Source organism: Podarcis raffonei, chromosome 17 (assembly GCF_027172205.1).
Source record: "Podarcis raffonei isolate rPodRaf1 chromosome 17, rPodRaf1.pri, whole genome shotgun sequence".
NCBI classification, from domain to species: domain Eukaryota; kingdom Metazoa; phylum Chordata; class Lepidosauria; order Squamata; family Lacertidae; genus Podarcis; species Podarcis raffonei.
In genome coordinates, this window is record NC_070618.1 from 16,948,657 (window position 1) to 16,954,656 (window position 6,000).

At 45.6% G+C, this 6,000-nt stretch overlaps 1 long non-coding RNA gene across 1 annotated transcript; it reads right to left on the bottom strand.

The window, feature by feature from the left end:
• Positions 1–205: 205 nt before the first annotated feature.
• Positions 206–3,041, bottom strand: LOC128404825 (uncharacterized). Its single transcript, XR_008328177.1, has 2 exons — positions 2,967–3,041; positions 206–399 (listed from the first exon to the last, which is right to left on the bottom strand). It is a non-coding gene; the product is annotated as an uncharacterized LOC128404825 (long non-coding RNA).
• Between the last annotated feature and the right edge of the window lie 2,959 nt (positions 3,042–6,000).

Sequence of the window (6,000 nt, forward strand, 5' to 3'; positions counted from 1 at the left end):
ACACCCAGGTGGGGGCAATGGGCCAGAGCACTCCCCAGGTGCAATCCAGAGGGGCTGTTACCCCTTGGTGTACAGGTCAGGGACTCCCTAATTTCTGGTTGACCCCCAAACACAATTCTTCCAGCAGGCAGGCCAGAAGAGATAGGGTCTACCGAATGCCTATGCCAAACCTCTTATATCTGTAGTCAATAAAGTTGTGGCCTGATTTCACCCAAATATTTGTTATCATGCCTCTTATTCTTGGTATTGGGAAGGACCGAAGGGTAGGGGAGACCTCTTGCCACACAATACATAGAACTACTACTGTCTAGTAGTGCCCTAAATTACAACACTTAATTTCATGTTCCAGGCTGATATCATTTGCTTTTCAGCTCAGTGTCCTGTTGCTGTTCTTTCCACCTACAAATAAAACCCAGACAAATAAATTGTGCCAGAGGGGAAAATGCAATGAACTCTTTTTAAACAAGAAGAACACAAAAGTCCTAAAAACGAATAGGGATGAATTGCCTTGACATTTCCAGACAGAAATATATAACTCAAAACATAATGACACTGAATCAAAGTATTGCTTAGCAATAAGAATATTAAATTAACCCATGGCTACAACTGCATAAGAGGTATTTTGGGGACATCTTGAGAGCCAATTACCATAGCAACTATGAAGTTCCCAGGTAAATTAGCGCCTCGCAGCATAGTGAAGCCCCTTGGGCCTATTTCAAAAGCCACCATAGTGAAAATCTTAAATCCTGTTTTCCCTGTGTTTACATGAACTCTGATATATTTCTGTCAGGTATGGGACCTCTGTCTTATGAGCCGTTAACTTATGGAGTTCCTCTCCGGATCATAGAGCCTATTCAAAGATTACGACTAAATCATTACACTGGAGATTAACCACTCTTTTTAAAAATTATTCCCAACAGAAGGTGCTTGAGTCATGTGTCTGGATTTTTGTTCAAGATCAGTTACAGTATGAGGATAGTCCCTGGCTATGATTTGAAGGCACCCAAGGCCACAGATCTACTAGTCTGGGCCTGATCCGTGTCCACCCAAACATAGCCTTGGGTTCTTTGGTGGAACAAAGGTTAGATATATGCAATAGAAAACAAACAATGCAATAATAATAATAATAATAATAATAAGGATGTCAGAGGCTCAGGAGCAGAAGAGCAGGGGAGAGAGCAAATAGAGAGCGGAGGAGAGGAATCAGAGGGGAGCGTAGGGGAATATGACAGTGGCCCGAGAGATTCCATGAGCTTCTCCAGCGAATCAGAAGATTCCCAGGAGGGGGCGCCTATGGTAAGGGCGAGGGGAGTCCCAGGGGGGACGTTCCATAAACAAGGAACCAGAGGGGAGTCCCAAAGGAGTAGCGGAGGATCAGGACCAGTTCCCCCACCAGAGCACAGTGGGGGGGAAGAGTCACATGAGTCAGGACCAGCTTCTCCTCTAGCGGGGAGAGAAGATGAGTCAGGGGTAACCACGCCCCCATCGGGGAGTGGGGAAACGGAGGGAAGGCCAGGTCCAGCTAGCCTCCCCGAAGGAGGGAGCAGTGACACAAGTGTAACGGTCAGAAGGAAAGTGGGAGGCTGCGCGCGCGAGCCAAGTTCAAATGTGGAGGAGCGCGGGACAGCAGAAAACCCGGATTGGGAGCCAGGTCCTAAAGCCCGAAGGAGGGGGGGAGAAGAGTCGGCGGACTCAGCGTCAGAAGAATCTAGGAGGGCTGAAACTCCGACTAGCAGGAGGACCCAGAGAAAGAGGGAACAGAGGAAGAGGTGGAGTAAGGCCAGAATCTTGGGCTGGTGTCAGGGGGGAGGAGATTCAGATGGGACTTCTACGGTCTAGGGCATAGACGTAGCGTTGCGCGCTGCGCGTCTGGAAATGAAACTGAACTTCAATAAAGACCTTTTTACTTGAGGAAGAAGCAGCGTTGGTCTTGTGTGAGCTGGGACCTTGGGCAGCGCTGACAAATAATAATAATAATAATTTTTATTTATATCCCACCCTCCCCAGCTGAAGCCAGGCTCAGGGCGGTTAACAACAATAAAATAATACAACATTCTAAAATCATTTCATTATAAAATTAATTCAAATCAAATTGATGGCAACCATTGGGCTAGCGTTCTGTGAGGATTGCCAAAGGAAGGAGTCAGGCTGTGCCCTGGCCAAAGGCCTGGTGGAACAGCTCTGTCTTGCAGGCCCTGCGGAAAATGTCAAGTCCCGCAGGGCGCTAGTCTCTTGTGACAGAGCGTTCCACCAGATCGGGGCCACAGCTGAAAAAGCCCTGGCTCTGGTTGAGGCCAGCCTAACCTCCCTGTGGCCCTGGACCTCCAAGATGTTTTTGTTTGAAGACTGTAAGGTCGTCCGTGGGACATACCAGGAGAGGCGGTCCCGTAGGTAAAACCGTATGTTGCCATTGCCCCATACTATATGTGTTTGTCATGGGCAATGGGGAAGCATTTGGGTTGTGGTGGACAGCGACTGGCCAGATGAAAACTAAAGGGAGTAGTTGGCCCCATACGATCCTGGGGGGGGGAGATCCAATAGGTTGGGGCAGAGCATACCAGGGTCTAGGGAGCCCAGGGAGCTGCTTGGGGAAGTGGATCTCAAGAAAGGTCCTAGTGGGGTGCCTGCCTCTTGCCCTGTCCCACAAGTCACCACAGTGTAGGACACCTGCACATGCTCTGCCTATTCTGCCAACTCCACCTACAGCATTACCAGATCATGCCACCAGCAGGAGGCTGCCACTCTGTTCCCAAGTGTTTGTAATGTCACCTTCATCACCCCAGTGCAGGTGTGAACAGATAATTCAGGCTCAGCCTTCACAGAGGGCTGAATTTTCGCTTGCCCGGTCCCCTTTGCCATGCTAAGTTGCGCCATTCTCATTCCCATATGAGATTGCAGGACATGTGTTGCTTGCTGGTTGGATTGATGTTTTAGTTTGCTTGTTATGGGCCAGAAGTCAGCTTCACCTGCTGAACAGCAGCCTGAAGGGGGAGAAGGTGAGTGATTCCACCTGCAGCTGATCAGCCTCCGCAGAGGAAAAGGCACTGATGAGAGCCAGCTGGCTCTGGCACTCTTAAACTAAGGTTCTGTTATGTACTAAGCTTGGATCCTAGAACAATAGGCAAGTAGAATCCTAGAATGCAACAACTGATTGGCCTGTAGGGAAAGACCAATCAGGCTCCAGGAGGGAATCAGAATCAGCCAATCAGACGGGACTCATTGTGTAAATAATGTATATAAAAGCCCAAGGTTTGGGGGGCAATTCAATCACTGTTTTACATTCTGCAATAAAGAGCATGAAATCACTACAGGACTCCAAGAATATTTCAGGTTCCCAGATTTTTTTTCCAATTAATCCAGGGACAGTTTTCAACTTCAATGGATTTTGTATAGTGACTGATTTGTAAATCCGGATTCTATCCCTGGGAAATGGGGACGTCTGGTAGCCTTATCTTAAACAGAATTCTCAGCAGCAGTCAGATGCTGGAAACAATGCCTGTAGTTCCTGGCCCTACCTTGTTGCTTCTTGCTCTCCATCTGAACCCTTGACTCTGTGATCATCTGGATTCTCTGACCCCTGGACTGCCAGACTTCCTATGTGGATTCTGCTCTCAGGCAAGAGTTCCTTGGAGACACTTAGCCCCTACTTGCTTGACAACGGAACTCGGATGCAGTTAAAACATTGCCTCTCTCTGCCTGGCACATGTTCTGCCTATTTCCTCAGCTTTCTGCCCTATAAGGATTTGAGCAATAAAGGTTTCTGTAAACCCACAATCTTCCTCTCATATAGTGGGAGCCAGGACATTGTTCACAATTGTGACCATGTGTTGGAAATGGGAGCTTTTTTTTCCTGTTAACTGGGGGGGGGGACTTGAAATGGCATGGTGTGGACATCTTTCTACTACTAATTGTAGTAAAATTATTGTTTTGGTTCACTTATAGACAAAATATGAAAAGAATGATCCTAATGGAAAGGAAAGTTCCCCAGCAGACGATAGCTAAAGAAGCCGAGGGTCACAGCAATATATCGTGTTTCAAAACAAAGTCTCCTTAGAAGTGCTGGTGTTGCAAATGAATCAATGTGATCTGTTTCAACATGAATGGTGCCAGAGCTCATCACTTATAGAAGTTAATGTAGCAATCCTTCAAATGAAGTGATAACATCCCTCTATAGACTAATATTGCCAAGGGTCAAATGACATTAATATAGAAGTTCATGACTGCATAATATAGTATATATTCCAAAGGACGGGCTTTAATGGCAGTCATAGCTCCCTGAATGATCACAATACGCTATCAGTATAAAAATCTTTCTGACGGAAAATGATATTTTAGTGTGAATAATGGACAGGCCACCAACAGGTGTGAAGAAAAGAGGAGCGGAAAAAATGCACAAGGAGAAAGCGTGAACACCTGAGCACCCTCTAACCACCCACCCACCTGGACACTAGACTGAGAAGTCTCTTGCTCTCTGACACAGTTCTTCCCATTCCCAGAGTGTATAAATCTCAGTTTTTAAGAATTCTGAAGGTGTCGCCTCCATCACTTCATGGGATTGGTGGACATCAGCAGCATGTCCACTGGAAGCATAGCTGGCATTTCTGCATCATCATCATCATCATCATCATCATCATCATCATACAGGCTTCACACAAAAATAGTAACAAACATAGAATTAAGTTTATAGTGTCATTCTTTGTTGTTGTTGTTGTTGTTGTTGTTGTTTAGTCGTTTAGTAGTGTCTGACTCTTCATGACCCCATGGACCAGAGCACACTAGGCAATCCTGTTTTCCAGTGCTTCCCACAGTTTGGTCAAACTCATGTTAGTAGCTTCGAGAACACTGTCCAACCATCTCGTCCTCTGTCGTCCCCTTCTCCTTGTGCCCTCCATCTTTCCCAACATCAGGGTCTTTTCCAGGGAGTCTTCTCTTCTCATGAGGTGGCCAAAGTATTGGAGCCTCAGCTTCAGGATCTGTCCTCCCAGTGAGCACTCAGGGCTGATTTCCTTAAGAATGGATAGCTTTGATCTTCTCACAGTCCATGGGACTCTCAAGAGTCTCCTCCAGCACCATAATTCAAAAACATCAATTCTTTGGTGATCAGCCTTCTTTATGGTCCATCTCTCACTTCCATACATCACTACTGGGAAAACCATAGCTTTAACTAAGTGTAAACCTTCTGTGTTGCCCATGTATTATTCCATGAGCATACCATAAATCAATGAAACAACACATTTCATATCAATACACCTTGGTACAAATAGTGCAAGAGAACAAGATCCTTCCCCTCTTTTTTTGAACCATTTGAATTTTTCTTTCTACAGTGTTGCCCCCCCCCCTGACTTGGGCAGAGTGCATGTATTGGAGATAGTAGCCATTCCAACATCAAAGCAGCTCAAACCCAGCACCATAGCAGAATAAGATTGCTCTGCCCATTCCAAGTGTCTATGCAGCCCCACCTTTCTTCCAAAATGATGGGCGTTCAGTTTTTACTCTCCCCTCTGGATCATAGAGCATATAGTTTTATTTAGCTATCTGTAACGCTTTACACATTTATTTCATGAGCACCGCAGGACAGGGGTAAAAATAGTCAGCCTCCTTTGAGAGCACAGCATGATGCGAATATCAAGGCTTCTGTGTGTTCTCTGACTGAGCTCTACAGAGATCGCATCAGCCCCGAGTTGGTATGGTAACAATGATTACTTTATTGACTTAACAAACCAGTTCTGACTTGTTCAATGTGTATAAGCAAATCATGATCTAAAAAAGAAAAAATAGGGGGGGGTGTTTATGAAAAATGATAATGGGCACACACATACACGCAGAGAGACAGATGGTAGTGGCTCATACTGTATAAAAATGGGCAATTTATAGATGGGCATAATATTATAATGAGGGGATTGCCAAACTGAGTCCCACCTTTAAATTATTCTAGATTCAGGTAGGTAGCCATGTTGGTCTGACACAGTTGAAATTAAAATTACGCTATACATTTAAAGC